Raw genomic sequence first — 18,849 nt, 5'->3', positions numbered from 1 at the left:
GTTGACTCACTTCATTTATATGCTTATGCGTTAAGAGCACCCATTTGGGTGTCCATTTTCTATTATCACTATCAGTAAGGCGTCTTTAAAATCCTATTGGCCTGAATCACTAAATAGTACATTTCGAAATCCGGTAATTCCAGCCCCCCCCCCCTTATTTTTTGGAGCCATCAATTTTTCATATGAAATTCTCGTCTTCCTAGGTTCCCAAAGAAATCTTCCCAATCTTATATGAAGCTGTTTGAAGAATGTTTTGGTAATTCTGAGTTGTGCAGCTCTAAAAATATATAACATTCTAGGAAGAACATTCATTCTTATGATAGCTGCTCTTGCCATCATCGGTAACTTCAATCTACTCCATCTTTCAAGATCCAATGTTATTTGATCTGTAGTTGACTTTACATTGTTAATAAAAAAATCTCTATTTTCAGTTGAGAAGACAATTCCCAGATATTTTATCTTTTCTTCCGTCAATACTTGTCCTATTAATGGTAGCATTGAAAAAGGTGTGGGTGTCTTTAATGGGAATATTTTAGATTTTTTAAAATTTAGCTTGTAATTGGAAATTCTCTCAAAGATTTCTATTGCAGCTAATATTTTTTCAGTATCGAAAACAGGTGTGGTACAATATATGTTTAAATCATCTGCAAAGATTACAATTTTCAAATGACAGGTTGGTTGAGGGCAGCAATAAGAGCACACAGTTAGAAAATTATATTTTCTACCTACAGCACTGGTGCAACACTCTGTTGAGGTCATACTTTCTAGAGTGAACTGCCATACTTTAAATATCAGACTTCTGTTGTGGTGCTTGTGTTTCTTATCCTATTCTCTAAAATAGGTAAATAGGTAGTAGGTTCAAATACAGTAGCACTTAACTTCTAAAAGTGCATTTGTGTGTGACTGTAAATGAATTAATGATTGATTTCCAATGCAGTGGTAACTATTATAACCTTCATATGGCTGTAAATATAATTTTACCAGACACATCTCCTTGGCAGTACACTGCTAATGTCATCCCCTTCAAAGATGCTGTATGCCTGACTTGGGCTCAGTATTCTCCTATGGAATTGACTGCTGATAATGTGCTGTACAGAAGATGTAACTAGATAAGTGGTTTACGTCCTTCCCTGTTTAAACAGTGTGACTGGATTACTGTCGTATATGGCTGGCCACCTCATATCCACCTTTATGTACACTTCCCCTTATAAGATGAATTTATAGTGGCACAGTGTTACACTAGCAAATCCTAGCATCCCCAGAGAAAATCATTTTTGGGCCACACAATAATTCCAAAGACATGCATTTGGAGTGCTTCTCTCCAAGCCTCTGCTGAAACTGGGATCTGGTGGACTTTCCAGTAAATAAATGTTACATAATAAATAAACAATGACTGCACAGTGCTACCATAACTGCAATTTCTCACAGCTGGATTGCAAATTCTCCTTTGTTGTATAATTTTTATATAGTGCTTTAGTCACTGTGTAACTAGATATGTGGGATGTTTGCGGCCAGCTGTGAGTATATTTTTCACCCTCATACTGTGCATATTACTCTTCAAATGCATATATGATGTGTAGTTGTACAGCATTATTGTGTACTATGACCACTTTTTAGCATAAACATACAGCTAATAAACTGTTAAGACATTCAGTAGAATACCACATTTGGGTATAGTTTACAAACTCAGTGAACTGGGCATAAACCCCTATATAAATTACTGGATTGCCAGCTTGCTCATATACAGGACCCAGGAAGTCACTAAGAGAGCAGACATCAGCTGGGTACCTCAGGACTCTGTGCTGGGACTGCTCCTTTTGGTAAAGGTTAATGTCAGGGGCCTTTATCTGACCACGTTTGCAGGTGACTACAAAATGGAAGCTATCATTGATTCCCCCAAGATACAAACAGGGGATCAAACACAGACAAATGACTGATGCTAAAGTCACATACTAAAACTCAATGCCAATAAATGCATTATAGTGCCTTTCAGGAAATCTGCCACCCAGACTAATTACTCCATCAATAAGACACCCATAAGACCAGATACAGTAGTCAGTGATCTGGAAACATATGTAGATAGTGATTTGGCATTTAACCAACATGTGGCCAAGGTAGTAAGAAAAATCATTCTATGTCACCCAACTTATAAGCAAAGGCATGGCATCCAGGTCCAAGGACGTCACAGTGCAACTTTATTCAGGTCTTATCAGAGTCATCATTGAGTATAATTCCCCCTTCAGCATGTACTTAATCAGATTTATGCAGCAGTCCACAAAGATTCCTTACTAGGAGAATCCAGGGTATAAACATTGTCCTACATGGATCCCTTTAAAACCCTACCTCTATACTTTGTCGCTTATACATTACTAAGAGGCAATTTATGACTAGCATACAAGGCACACTTGGATCCAGCTCTGTTGGAACTGTTGCACATCCACAAAATAAACAGTATCAAAACCACTAGGTCCAAGTATTTAAATTTTGCTTGTGACATAAATAAGACATGTTGGTGAGACAGATAGGTGTCTCAAAGGATCCCCATGCTTTGGAACAGTGTCTTCATCCATGTGAAGTAGAGTCTATCCCTAACCCTATTTAAAACTAAGCTTGACCAATAGATGGGAAATCAGAAATTCACCCCAGGTATGGCCCACATGTCTCTGATAGACAGAGGCAGACAGTAATGCCCAAACTAATACACCCCCAACACACATGCATAACCTCTACAAGCTTCCTAATTAGCATACCCCTCCTAATAAACGTCCATGATACATAGGGACACAGTTGGGTTGGATTGCAGAAACTAGGTTTATAAAGGTCCCATTATTTGTTAGCCTAGTATATAACTATGAACTATGAACATATGAACAAAATTCCAGGCAATGCAGTATAGACGGCCACATAGTTTTGAGTACAGTGCTTCTCCAAAAGTATTGTGACCTTTAGTTACAAGTAATAGTTTGTCCTAAGAGTGCAGAGGTATCTTCGGGAAACATTTGTGTATGACGTTTTTTAAGGCTAGGAGTTTTTCTGGTTTGTTTGAAGATTGTGGACATCCAGTAGTTGATTGTAAGTCACATTCTATGATCAGGCAACCTGGTTAAGTGTTTTTTAGGGCCAAGTAATGATGAGATATTTGGGTGTGATTATCAGCAAATCTAGTCATATTATTGTAGCATTGTTCTAGTTTATGGTTTTTGTTTTGTTTTTGTTAGTAGCTTGCAGGTTAGTGAAGACAGGAGCAGTATATAGCATTGTTGGAAGAAGATGCACTGAACTGATATTTTGCTAGGAGAATCAGTGACATAGTGTCTAGCTCTATACAGGCCAAGTTTCTGATTAGCCTGTTTATTGGCTATGCATGTCAAATCTCAAGTTGTTGTCTATGGGGAATCCTTAAGGTTTAGTATGGTTTTTACTAGTTCAACTGTCATTTTATTGACAGAGGAAATGAGAGATTGTGTCACAGACAGATTTAGGAGTGAATAGCATTCATTTTCTCGTTTTTTTTTTTTTTTTTTAGATGTAAGTTAAGAGCAGATGAATGCAACCTAAGATTCTGTAGAGGAGAATACTTCTTTGGTTTACTATTGTGGTCATTTTTTGCAGTACTTTTAAGTGTAGAGTGTCTTTTTGCCATATGACTGCTTGAGATTGATTTGAGAAGTATCTGTGGAGCCAGGAGATGGAGAAATGGGACAGCCTGATTCTGGACAGTCTGTGAAGATGTTTTTGGTGAGAGACATTATCAAAGGCTTTTGATAAACTGAAAAAGAGAGAAATGACTATAGGTCAACATGTTTTCCGTTAATACTGGTGGTACTGATAAAGTTAAGAAAAGCTGTAGTGGTGTTATGATGTGGCCTGAAATTAGATAGGGTAGAAGAAGGAAGGTTATTCTCGCTGATTACTTACACACACACACACACACACACACACACACACACACACAGAGTTCCAGTGCATACGTTCATTGCAGGATCATGTTGTTTTACTGAGGACAGTTTAACAAAAGGAAATGCTGTTTCGGGAACTTTATTTTTTACTCATTTCATTAAAAAAGTCAGATTACGCGATGCCTATTTAATTGTATTAAATAATAATAAACAATTTACATGTAATAAATTTACTTTTTTCACCTGCCTGGACTATGATGGTAGCTCATTTTTCTCCTTAGAATGGATTACAAAGCTTCAGACATGGAACAGGATCAAGTGTTGATGCACGTGACTTCTGCCCCCTTTTCACTAGTTGTACAGATGTGCATGGATTTAGATCGGTTTTGACTCAGCAAAAAAAAAAATATATTTTATTGATGTTTTGTAGTTTGCTTTTTATTGTAGCATCTTTTTCACAGATTTGCATTGTGTCAGTGATGTCCTTTCATTTGTTTAGAGTTTGATAGTTTGTCCATTGATTCTGACATAAATTCATTAATTGCATTTGCATGTATTGTTGTAAATTTCTTGTTTTGAATAAAAAGGAATCCACTCACTGAACTTTTTGACATTTCCTTCTGAAAGGCTTTTCTACCAAAAGTGCAATACTTGAAAGGCGCTGTTCTGTGAGACCATATCTTCTGACATAAATAAAAGAGTATGGCTGGGTTTTTATGAAGCACTCAAGTGTTACACTTTCCTCAGAGTTTGGCAACATTGTGAAATTGTACTTATGCCCCCAAAATACAAACTGCGATGTATAGGTGACATTCTTGCAAATACTGGGTGGTATTCATAGTCATACCCCACACAAGTGTGCAGGGCAAATGTTCAAATTATGGTGCAAAACCAGTATGTTAAGGTAATAAGGGCAAGCTAGCCGTACTTATTTTCTCATAAAGAACCACCCAAGTAAACTCTACAGAGATGGAAGTGCATAACCTAAGCTACAAAGAGTGCAGGAATGCTTACATACATACATACATATATGCACCTATTCAGAAGTCTTATGTATGTTTCTTTGTAAGTTTCAGAACTTAGCTGGTAAGCGTGGCCTTGTTCTCATATAATGAGACATAACTACAAGATGGTGCATAGACTTTAGCTAAGTGGCACTAGCAGGTATAAAACCCCACTTTGTTAGAAACCTAGCTCTGCAGCTGTTCATTAATGGATGCTAATTTATTACATTTATAACTATGGGGAAGAGACGGATAGGAAAGCTGAAGAAAAAAAGAAAATCAATAGGATGACAAAAGAGTTGTAATGGAGGAGTTAGGAGAGAAGGGTATTTTATTACTGTTTTATTTATTTATTTATTTATTTATTTTTGGGGGGTAGACTCTCCCTTTTCTGAAATATACAAGGAAGAGAGGGAAGGACAAAGGAAGCAAGGAAAGGTATGGCACATATGGAGCATATAAAGGTTTTGACAAAATGTATAAAAAGACAAGACAGAGATGGATAGGTTCTGAGACAATAGATAGGGATCGTAAAGGAAAGGGAATACAAATAAACAGATGAGAACATATGGTGATAGAGAATAACTGTGGAAATGTACAAGGGGTGGGTATGACATAATAGGCAGTTGCAGAGATGATGGGGATGGGGGCATGCATAGGACCGCTAAAGTTATCATTCAGTTATACTATCCAGGAAACCATCATTAAGAGCCCTGTCCAGGAGTGCATGGGCAGTTAGACATCAATGCAGAGGGAGTGGTCTCTGGAGGCTCAATGACTGGAGTCTGCTGGATGAGTCATTCTTGCATTCAATGTAGGGGACATTCATCAGGACCCCAACACCTCTCCATAGCCCTCTCAGTGGCAGCCCCCACCATAGTCTTCAGCTATTGCTGCAGTCAGTTGTAGTGGATAAATCCTTAGTTGCATGCAGTGGATGAGTCTAACTTCTGTCTGACAATATAGACCTAGGACACATTGATGAGGGGATTGCTCAATTGCTGGCATGGAGGGCTTCAGTAATGGTGTCTCAGGCTGTTCAGGACCTGCAGAGAGAGAGAGAGAGAGAGAGAAGGGGAGAAAATACAAACAGTAACAAAATGAAGTTAACTATTTTGTGTTAAGCAACAACTTTTTTTAATGAAAGAAGAAACACGTACAGGGTTAGGGGACCAGGCAGCCTCTGAAGCCTGTTGTAGTAGAGCCAGTGGTTCAGGTCAGTCTCTCACAGTGCTGCAAAACAAAATTGAAGAAGATAAAGGGCATATGTATCCTCCATGAACAATACAATCATCTCTACTGAACCTCGCACTAAGCCACTAAGTGTTATTATTGATGACCACCTAAAGCTCAATCTCCATACAGAGCAGTATATCAAAAAACTCATCAAAAATTTGACCTATTATGCAGACACAAACAATTCCCCACTAATTCTTCTAGACTCTCCCTTTTACAAGCCTTCCTACTCCCCACACTACTTTATGCAGCCCCTATACTGACATTTCTCCAATCTAATCTTATGACTACATTAGAACTTGCCTATAACAAAATTGCTAGATTTGCTTCCAACCAACCTTATTGCACTCATCACTGCATAGCTTTAAAAACCCTGCAGTAGCTGGAATTTCATCACCAAATTCTACTTGTCCAGCTTCTCATGGCTCATTCAGTCTTACGTGAACCATCATCCTGCCCCTCCCTCTCAACTCTCATCCAACCCCACACTCCCACCCATCCTCTACATAGCTGTCAACAGCACCTACTGCATGTTTGTAAGCCCAATACAAATATTGGCAAACTCCTTTACATCTATTCAGTAGCTCATACTTGGAATTAATTACCATGAAAACCAGGTCTATTACCAGCCCAAACACCTTTAAAAGAGCACTAAAAGACAGACTTCATAAATCATGGTAATACTTCTGTAATGACATTACATAACCACTATCAACTAATAATCTTTTGTAATGGCCCAAGATAACCACTATCAACTAACAACCTTCTGTAATGACCCAACATAACCAATATCAACTCACAATCTTCCATAATGACCCAACATAACCACTATCAACTAACAATCTTCTGTAATGGCCCAAGATAACCACTATCATCTAACAATCTTCTGTAATGACCCAACATAACAACTATCAACTAACAATCTTCTGTAATGACCTAATATAAACAATATCAACTCACAATCTTCCGTAATGACCCAACATAACCACTATCAACTAACAATCTTCTGTAATGACCCAACATAACCACTATCAACTAACAATCTTCTATAATGACCCAACATAACCACTATCAGCTAACAATCTTCTGTAATGACCCAACATAACCACTATCAACTAACAATCTTCTGTAATGACTCAACATAACAACTATCAGCTAACAATCTGTTGCCCTCTTAGCTCCTAATTTCTGTAGTTCTTTTCACTGACTGACCTCTATTTCTCTATTTCTCATTTATTCTTTTTTCCCAACCTTTGACCTCTCACCAAGTTTCTTTCCCTATTTATGATTGCAATTTGTATTAGTTCTCCTATATATTCTACATTATTATTATGCTGTTTTTTCTGGACAGATTATACTTTTATTATATTTTTTGTACTGGTCATGCTTTAATCTGATACATTAACTCATGTTCACCTTTAAAAGTATACCATGTTAGTTGTTTATTAGCTGCCATATCATTATTGTACCACTTGCACCTACTTATCTTGTTACCTTTACTGTTTGTCTAAGATTTTTGTATTGTAACTACTGACTTTGTTATTTTACTGCTTGTTTCATGTACTATCGGAGTTTTTCTCCTCGGGTCTCCGCTGAAAAGGGGCATCTGGCCAGCTGGACCAACCCAGTTAACAAACTTCAAATAAATAAATGAATAAAATTATTAGCAAAGTAAGAGGGAAATATTAGTTTGCTTTTTATTTGTTGTATTCTGTATTACTTTATTACCTTTTTCTGTTTTGTATACTGTGATTTGTTTTCTTTACCTTGTGTTTTACTTGTATTCTGCTTTTAACTGCATATTAAAACTTGAAAAGACACCACATCTCTGTCTCTTGTGAGTCAGACAGAAATTACAACAGGTCAATTAAGGCATCACACATAAGTTAGAAGAGGTCAGTTAAGGTTAATCATCTGTGAACTGAGGGAGTAGAGCTAGGAACTACACCTTCTATTTAAAGGGTAAAATAAAACATTTCAGAGCTTTACTGAAAAGGCTCACCCAGACTCTACTACAGTTTGTTGTGAGGGAAATGTTAGTTTGCTTTTTATTTGCTGTATTCTGTATTACTTTATTACCTTTTTCTATTTTGTATACTGTGATTTGTTTTCTTTACACAGTGTTTTACTTGTATTCTGTTTTTAACTGCATATTAAAACTTGAAAAGACACCACCACTCTATCTCTTGTGAGTCAGACAGAAGTTTTTCTCACTCTCCTACCTGGTTACTGTTGTGTTCTTAAACACCACTGTCTTTCTAGTTGCCTGCCCCTTATGTTAATTTGACCATATATCTCATTTCCTCTGTGATTTTACTGGTTGGTGTAAGCACAAAATTATCATTCTGTGAAATCACTCCCCTTTGGCTATTTAAATGTATTGGCCATCCTATTGTATTCCATAGTACCAGAATAAAAAAAGTGACGACCACCTTTCAATCTATCTTGCTGTTTTAAAAATAGTGACTCTCCATTAAAGCTTAACTTTTTAAACAGATACAACTTAAGTTACCTACTTTCACATTTACCTTGTCTAGTACACACTGCAGTGTTTAGGATAAACCATTTTTCTTTCATCTTACCTATAAGCATCTATTGCAAGACTACCAGTTATTGGAGAGCCCACATTCTGCCTCTCAGTAGTCATCTTGGGATTAGTGCTTTCGTTTTCTCCTGGTGAGAGAAGGACTGCAGTTACATTATTTTCTGGAGACTGATGATCACCAGAAAGCCTAATAACTGCTTTATAGGTGACAGCTTGGAATCCATGTTTATAGTCTGATCCTGGTGAGAGTAGAAGCAGAATGCATTGATTTCTGACTGTTTCTGGCTGGAGAGTGAGCGTCTGTGCTTAACGTACCTGATTGGTCTTGTTGCTATTTGAGGCATCTACGAGAAAAAGATTACAAGCCTGCAGACCCTTGCATCATATGGGACAAGACTGTGGATCACCAAACAGGCTTTGGCCTGCTTCTCTTCTTGGGATTGGTGCTAACATTTTGCTTCTGGTGAGAGAAGAAGCAAAGGAGTATTGTATCCCAACAGAGTGAAGCTGTGCTAAAATTAGCATTAGTAGTAGCCAGGAAGTAGCCATTCACGTGACTCCCCTCTTTTCATCCTTCTCGACAAGCTAATTCTTTATTTTCTGTAAGTACTGTTTGATTTCTTCCTAACCTCAGTACATCTGCCTAAATACTTCATCCTTAAATTTTCAGGGTCTATGTATTGGTTTCCCCTTGAGTGTTTGGCAGTGCTCTGTACAGACTCAGACACTTTGAGTGACATTTTTCCTGTAAAAGGCTTCAGTACTTAATATAGTGAGCTCATATCCAGGCATTTCTAAAGGTCAGTTCCCTGTGCTTTATCCTATCAACTTGGTGAACATGGGCATCCAGAGGCAGTATACCAACTGCCTCATGTACACAGACAGCCCTCTCATCTTACCTCCCAACACTGTGACTTGTGAGAGATGCACATATATAGCCAAAATGGAAGCCAGGCACTCTCCAGCCAAGACTGGTTTAGCCAGACAAGAGGAGAAGGATAACACCTGCACCACACCACATTCAACACATAGCCTTCCAGAACATACACCACCACAGCCCTCACATAGTAACACAAAACACACACCTACTTTAGCAGAGGCTCTCAATAAAAATCTGCCCAAACAACAGAGATCTCCGAGGCAGAAATGCAAACAACCACCACATCCCAGCACAAACCATGGGGCACATAGCTCACATAAACAGTGTGCCACTCAACCAATGCCCATAAGGCAAAACAATTAACCCAATACACTAGTCATGAGTGACTCAATAGTAAGGCACACTGATGTCCCACTCACTAGGTTGAATAAAGAGAAAGTTACGGTCAGCTGCCTGTCGGGTGCCAGGATCCGCCACATAATGCAAACACTTAGGTCACTCCACAAGAGGTACAAATATGACTCTGTCACTGTCCATGTTGGTGTAAATGACTTGAGATGTACATCCCTGGACTACATGAAAAGAGACATCGAGGAGCTCTCTGATCTTGTAGCCCAGGCAGGTATGACCCTGGCTCTGAGTAGGACCCTACCATCACCAAGAATGATACCACAGTACAAGCAGAAAATGATTGGCATCAACAATTGGCTAAGTTTCTGGTGTCATTCTAAGGGGATACAGTATCTGTCTGCCTGGGATGACATGATCGACAGACCTCAATGCTTCGCCAAAGATGGCCTGCAGCTATCAGGATTCTGGATACTGGCCAAGGCTCTTGCCACCCCTATAGTGCCTTTTTTAGGCAATGTCCTAAAGACAAAATTACCACCATAACAGCTACAAGTAAACAAAATCTGAGGGTTATGCTACTCAATGCTAGAAGTCTAAATTTCAAGATGCACTCACTTGAAGAACTGCTTAAAATGGAGAACATCGACATCTGTGCAGTGACCGAGACCTGGTTCAAGGGTCCGGAGAGCACCCCAGCATTACCAGGCTATAATTCATACCACAACTTTTGGCCCCTAAACCTGGAACAAAGCACTAAAGGTGGCGGTGTCTCCATATTCATAAAGGATATGCACACTTTCAGACTAGTAGCCCAACATAACGCATCAGAGATACTTCAGGTACAACTAATACTGGGTAAAATTGAAATCCAGGTTGTAGCCTGCTGTAGATGCCCCACCATGTCCCAAGACTCCCACTCCACATTCCTAAACACACTGGAAAATATTAGGGTACAACCCAATACCCTTATATTGGGAGACTTTAACTACCCCTCCATTAACTGGGACAATTACTCGTGTACCAACACACTTGCTCAACATTTTCTGTAATTCATTAATTCCAATGCCCTGGACCAACTCATTCTTACCCCCACCAGGGGTAGAAACATCCTTGACCTGGTCATTACTAACATGGGTGGCTGTTGCTCTACACCAGTAATCAACTCCTCCCTGGTCAGATCTGACCACAAGATAATCACCATGGATATCCACATCCCACCCTCACCCCCTAAAGAAAAGCACTGTAAAAAACTTCTCCAAAGCCAATTTTGGGCTTCTAAAAGCAGAGGTGGCTAACTTCACAACACCCATGCAAATGGAAAATAGTTGCATGACTGCTGAATCATACATCAATGCACTGTATGAGCAAATACACAAGTGCATATCATGGACCATACCAAACAGAACCAAGACACTCTGCTCCAAGAAAGGAAGCCAATCTGGTGGTTCCCCCACCATAAAAAAACTCTATAACAGAAGGAAAAACTGTTGCAGAAAAGGGTGAAGTCCCAAGACTGGAAAAACTCCTTTGTTGGACTCAGCAAAAAACTGAGATCCATCATCAAATCCTCTAAAGCTAGCTATGAAAAGAAAATTGCTGCAGATTTTAAAGACAACCACAAGGCATTCTACAGTTATGTCAAGAATCTACATGGCAATACTCAGACCTGCTCTGAGTTACAGCACAATAGAATACATATATATAACCAAATGATATTGCCAACATATTGGCTGACAGATTCAGTATGAACTTTACCCCATTTTCACCCCCTAAAGGGCCTATCACAATACCTGAGGAATGCTACGTCCCTATTATCATGGCTACACAGGTAAAAACCACACTGTCCAAAGCCAAGAATACAGCTTCCATGGGACATGATAATATCCCTGGCTGTGTTCTACATGAATTACAAAGTGAAGTGGCACCACATCTGAGTACCCTGTTCAATCACAGCTTCATTTCAGGCTCTGTTCCTACCAAATGGCACACTGCCATGGTCATCCCACTCCACAAAGGGGGAGTGACTACAGACCCTAGGAACTACGGCCCCATTAGGCTGACGAGTCTGATATGTAAGGCTATGGAGTGCATCATCATGGACCTTATAAATAAGGACATAAGGAATCTCCAAATTCTGGACCCCACACAGTATGGGTTTGTGAAAGGTAGATCATGCCTGCTCAACCTGATAGACTTCTTCAAGTCTGTCACATGAGCTGTGGATGAGGGCAAGGTAGTTCAAACAGCCTACCTAGATCTTGCCAAGGCCCTCAACACTATTTGTCACTCAGGAATCATAGATAGACTCACTAAACTAGGCATAAACCCCTATGTAATAAGATGGGTTGCTAACTGGCTCACTGATAGAACCCACACTGTGAAAGTTACAAGTGGTGTCCCACAGGGATCAGTCCTAGGTCCTCTCCTGTTTGGCATCTACTTCTCTGAAGTTCAAGCCAACACAAAGGGACTCTGGCTGACCAAGTTCACAGATGATTGCAAACTGGGAGCCATTATTGTTTCTCCAACTGATGTAGACATTCTACAAAAAGCCCTCACTGACACCAGTGACTGGTGCCAAAATGATGGCCTTAAGCTCAATGCCAAAAAGTGCATTGTCATTCCCTTTGGGAAAAATTTGGTGCCCATGAACTACCACATAGGTGGTAGTCCACTAAACACTGAAGGTGTGACAAGAGACCTAGGGACACAGGTTAACAGCAACCTCTCCTTTCATAACCACATTGGCACTGTAGTCAGAAAGTCCTTCTATGTAGCACATCTCATTACAGAAGGTTTCTCATCCGGGAAGAAAGAGGCCATAATACCTCTCTACTCATCCCTCATTAGACCTATTATAGAATACAATGCCTCATTTGGTATGTACCTCACTTGACACCTACAACAACAACTGGAATGGCCACAAAAATACCTCACTAAGAGGATTGTAGGCCTTAGACACATGCCCTATATGGACAGATTCAAAATACTCCAGCTATACTCTGTCTCTTATCCCCTACTTAGGGGCAATCTCTGCTTGACCTACAAAGCCATGTCTGCCCAGAGCTGCTAGATATGCTACACCTGAAGAAATCCTGATCCCTCTGTGCCACATGCTCCAAGGACTTTAACCTCATTACCACAATAAACAGAATATGCAGGAGGGACAGGTTCCTAACCCAGAGACTTCCTATACTCTGGAACAAATTTTCCATTCACGGCAAACAGAGCACATCACTGGCCCTCTTTAAGAGAAATCTTGACAAGTCGGTAGGCAATAGGAAGTTCACCCTGGGTATAACTTCAGTGGCCTTGCTTGACAGGGGCACCGGGAGCTAACTTTGTGTGGCATGATGCCAGGGAATCTTCTTGGGCTAGGCTTATATAGCCTAGTACACACGTATGAACCTATTACAATTTGTATTATAAAGAAAACATTCAACCACTTAACTCCCTGTGACAGGTGCTGTCCTACTAGGAGACTGATACTAGTTACTTCTACAGAAATGTAAACCATCACAGAATGCCCACAGCCTACAACTACCTCCAACTACACCACTGACCATTACCATAGTAAACAATATCTGCCTATCCTCTCTTCAAGTCATTATTACACAGTGGGTTACCACTGTCTGGACAAGTTGCATACAATACTGTGAGACATATTAATTTACAGTCAGATCTGTAAATCAGATAGATTTTTGTATGTTCTGGAATTTTATTACATTGTAGTATGTCTTTTTAAACAAAGTTTTATTTGATATTTATGCATTAAATTTAACTGCTCTATTTAAGGGGTGATTAAAGTGGGTGTTTGGGTTAGACAAATGATGAATTAAATATTTAAATAAGGACTTCATTGAAGTGTATTAACTCTGAAAACATCCAGTGTTATTAAGGATGAAAGCACTCAGTTTTTTATTGCAATAACCAAATGTTTATTTTACAGTATTCGTTTTTAAGTATGGCTGTGGATACGATATGGATTCTGTTTTGAATTTGGTCTTTTGACGTATGTTTTTTAAGGATACAATAAATCAATTAACATTTTTTATAACTTTTAAAAGTATAATAAAGTACATATATCCCCACCTTAATGTTATATACTTCAACATTATGGAATGCTGATTGCAACTGCTGTCCACTGTGGAAATTCTGCTTAATGCTTTAAAGGATCATAGTACAAAGAAGCAGCATTATGGAGCCACACCCATGATATTGTACTGAATGGAATTACTGAAAGCCAAGTGAACAAATGCTTACTAAATGACCCTGGGCACTGCTCCTTAACTTCTACCACCCACTGGGCAAGCTAGTTAGATTGCCAACAGTACAGGTAATCATACCTGTGATGACACTTCTCACCTGTGCAAGTTATTCCAGTGAGCGATGCTTTCACAGCACTAGTAAGAGATAAAATTCCATTATTAGTACTAGCAACTAATAATTAATCAACAAAGACAGCCAAAGCACCTTGTAAGTTCTTTGTTTTGTGCTATATACTACAGTTAGCATGTTTTGATGTTTTCATTGCCATTTTGAATAGACATGATTGCAGACCTGTCACTAGTGAAGTTCCCCAGGGATCTGTCCTGGGAACCCTGCTGTCTGACATCTACTTCTCAGAGGTCCAAGCAAAGACAAAAGCCATGTGGCCGACCAAGTTTGCAGACAACTGTAAGTTGGGTGCTGTCATTGATTCCTCAAATAATGTTAACTTACTGCAAAAGGGTCTCACAGCAACTAATGACTGGTGCTAAAGTCATGGCCTCAAGCTAAACACAAATAAAGGTATCATTATACCATTCATCAAAAACATGGCCCCTACTGATTACTACATCAACAGCAACCCCCTAAGCACACAACCTGTGGTGAGAAACCTGGGTACTCAGGTTGACAACAATCTCACATTTGACTATCATGTAGCAGTAGTGGTCAGAAAACCCTTTACTTGGTTCATCTCAAAAGTAAAGGGGTTGTTTCTAGAAAAAAGGAGGTTATTACCTCTCTATACTTCTCTCTCATTAGACCAATAATTGAGTATAATGCCCCATTTGGTATGTACCTCTCCAAACACCTGCACCAACTGGAAAGGCTACAGAAATACCTCACAAAGAGAATTCATGGCCTCCAACACCTGCTCTGTGCGGACAGGCTCAAATCACTATCACTGTACTCGTTATCGTACAGATTGCTCAGAGGTGATCTGCATCTCACCAACAAGGCAATCTCAGATCCTGCCCTACTAGAGATGCTGCATATCTGTAAGCATACCTCTCAACCTCTTAGCACAAGAAATCTGGACAAAGCCTAAACTAATGGAGGACAAATGCCCCAAATTAGAGACAGATTTTAAATATTGCTCTTACAAACTTAGAAAGTTGCTAGAATAACAGGAGTTGTGTTAGCATGCATTTTCTGAAAGATATGAAGTCTGAAACCCAAATGGATGACATTATTTAGTGACTTCAGAACTCCCTGATTTGCCAGAAAACCACAAATTTTATGAGGGACAGACCAAAAATATGAGGTAATAATCTGGACATTCTGCAAAAATCTGGACAGTTGAGAGGTATGCCCGTAAGTCTAACTCCTCTCACATTAACCAGTCGAAAGGCCTGACTCTAATTTGTGACATCAACAAAACCTGCTGGAGAGACAGATTTGTCTCCCAGAGGCTGCCCTGTCTCTGGAATAGACTTCCCATACATTTCAAACCGAATACCTCGCTGACCCTCTTGAAGCACAACCTTGATGAGTGGATGAGAAACCACAAATTTGTCCCAGGGGTTCCACATGTGTCTCTCATTGACAGGGGTGACAGGTGGTGACTGAGGTTTATTTTTGGGGATAAACCCTTGGCTAGGCTTGTAAGGGACCCAGGGCCATTAGCCTAGAAACTTCCTATGATCCTATGATGCACAACATTACACATCTTGAAGGCCACACACTCACTCCCTCCCCACATCATACCATGCAATATTAAATTGACACATTTGCAGTTGCTCAGGTATTCTTATTTACAGTTTAGTGCAGACAGAAAGACACTCACATGCATATAAACACACACACACACACACACACACACACACACACACACACACACACACACACACACACATACACACACACACGCCTTCACAGAAAAAATGCAGATGCAATATTGAAAACTGAAAAGATTTATACACACGCCATATGGAATACAGCATCTGTTTAAATTGATACAGGGCTTGCTTTCAAAGTTAGTAGGCAAAGTCTGGAATTCACTACCACACAAAATTGCATATACCCCAACCCTCTCTCAGTTTAAAACATTGCTAAAAACCCTACCCCTGACTAGCCTTAAACCAGCACTCTCTTAAAGATACTACTGCCCATAACCTTACTATCACCTACTAAGCAGAACTAGATCTCTCAGATTACCACTGTTAATCATTTATTACATTCTACAACTACTACTGCCTAATTATATCTAATACCCCCTCTATTGTAAATAAGTTACTGTAGGAATACCATCTAATTATTGCTAACTCCACTACTATAGTATATACTCTGATGAGTGTTTTCTTTACTGTTTATGGTGTGAAATAACATATTCTTTACATTCATTCATGTAAGTAAACACAGTTTTCTTGTATAAATGTATAAACCTGTATTATCTAAGCTGTATAAATGTTACATAAATTACTGTATGGTGAATGTTGAAGATTTTTTCCCCAGGCCTCTGCTGAAAATGGACATGCGTCCAGTCATACTTTCCCAGTAAACAAATGTAAAATAAAAATAAATAAATAAATAAATATTAACAGTAACTTTGGTTAATCCTAGGAACAGCATGTTGCAGAATTAGGGAGCAAGATGCTGGAGGGATAATTTCACTCCTGAAGAGAACCATATCCTCATAGATTCACTTTACATGTATGGAAAATTCCTATTTGAAAAAGGGAGTCCTAGACAGGCAGAATGAGTTAAGATGTGGAGCCAAGTGGAGTCAAATATAAATGCTGTTGGTTGAATAAATTATTCATTGTCACTATGTAGAAAGAGAGTTAATGACATTGTGTCCCATGCCAGGGGTAAAGCCCACCAGAATAACACCACAGGAGTTGGTCCTACCACTGTGCAAAGTCTGACACCTAATGAGGAGTATTTGTTACCCCTGCACAATGATGATTATGATGCATATGCTGATGGAATAGATATTATTCAAGGTAGCATACATGCTAATAGTTTAACATACTCTCATTGTTTTCACACAGGAATTGGAGCAAGTCGGTGATGTTGTGCTTTATGTTGCATTATTACATGCCGATTTCTAATGTTTCCCTATCAGGTACTTAACTGAAAACCACTGCAAACACAAATATCACATGGGACATATGAATTTACTTCATAACCATCTGTACTAAGGACTGTATGTATATTCACTAAGAAGTGAGTAATAAGCAGGACCACTCAAAAATCTTGGAAAAATAGTACTAAAATTGACTAGCAATTTCTGGAAAATCATGGAGAGTGTTCATGTGGGTTTTCTCTGGGTGCTCTGGTTTGCTCCCACATTACAAAGGCATGCATGTGAAGTGCTTCTCCCCGGGCCTCCGATGAAAATTGGCTTTGTTCCAAGTCCGACTTTCCTGGTAAACAAATGTTAAATAAATAAATAAATAAAATAAATATTGTTTTGTGACAGCCACAAGAAATGGATGTGCAGCTTGTTGGGTTTCCCACCACTCATTAGTGATGCCGTGATTTTCCTTTTAGAACAGACTGAGCTGTGACTTAGTATGCAAGTCTATCAAACCCGTTCAGATATGCCAGTTTTTTCAAATGCTCTATATATAAACTTTGCTCAAACGAGAGTAGTGATACTCGGTGGGGCCCAGAATACATGCTGCCTTAAAAGTAGGTAGTGAACGATGTCTTTGAAAAATGTTTTGCAGTTTGGCACTGCTTTATAGCACAGCAGTCTACAATAAGTTGACAAAGTTGGGAGGGTGGCCTAATGGTTAAGGCGTTTGCCTTACAAACACAAGGTGCAGGGTTTGAGTCTCACAAGGGATAATTGGCTAGGCTTAAAATGACTTTCAAGGGCAGTTAGCTTAGTACTAATCTATGAACCTATGTACCTATAAAAGTTTGTTAGGATCTCTTTCCACCAGACAGCTGGCTCTCTCTGCAGACTGTACTCCCTCTCTGCAGCTATGGTACAGTAATCACATAATATGTGTCAGTTCTGCAGTTTGCCAGATATGGTCTGGGGACACCACTAGTGCTTGCAACTCTTCAATAAGACTAACAAGTTCAGTGGAATGTTCTGCCACCAGTGCTGGTACAGGGCTCAGTTGATCTTATCATCTTTGCAAAATTACTTTAAGACAGAAACTTTGCAGCATCAGATGCAGTGTGCTGTAGAAGAAAGACTTTTATGACATGGAGGTATTCTCCAAGGTATGCAGCACAGCTGACCTACAACACCAATGTGTCTGTACAGCATAAATAGGCATTTTTGCACAACTTCCTGACGCTGCATAAATTCTAGTAGCTGATGCTTCTGCCTAGGACTCTAGCAGAACACCTTCTTTACAAGTCCTAGCACTTGATTTAATTTGTGGAAGATGTCAGCCCAGATATCCAGCACAAGAATAATCCCAAAAAAGAGAACTTTAAACCAAAAATACGCACCAAGCCAAGTCAAACCAACTCCAGGAGATAACTTTTATTAACCGAACAAAACTAGGGCATTAACGCTTAACAGTTCACCGTATTTTTGTCAGAGACTTCATCAGATGTATAAGACTTAGTCACAACTGTTACATTTTTATGTGAATCTTCTCTAACACCAACCAATCAAAAGGAATTATAAATCAACTAATAAAGAACCTGTTACAAGTCATTAAACACTTCCACTATAGCCCTACTTTAAAATTCTACTTT

This window comes from Protopterus annectens, chromosome 9.part0, assembly GCF_019279795.1.
Source record: "Protopterus annectens isolate FY-2018-M chromosome 9.part0, PAN1.0, whole genome shotgun sequence".
Taxonomy (NCBI): domain Eukaryota; kingdom Metazoa; phylum Chordata; order Ceratodontiformes; family Protopteridae; genus Protopterus; species Protopterus annectens.
This window is presented reverse-complemented; position numbering follows the sequence as displayed.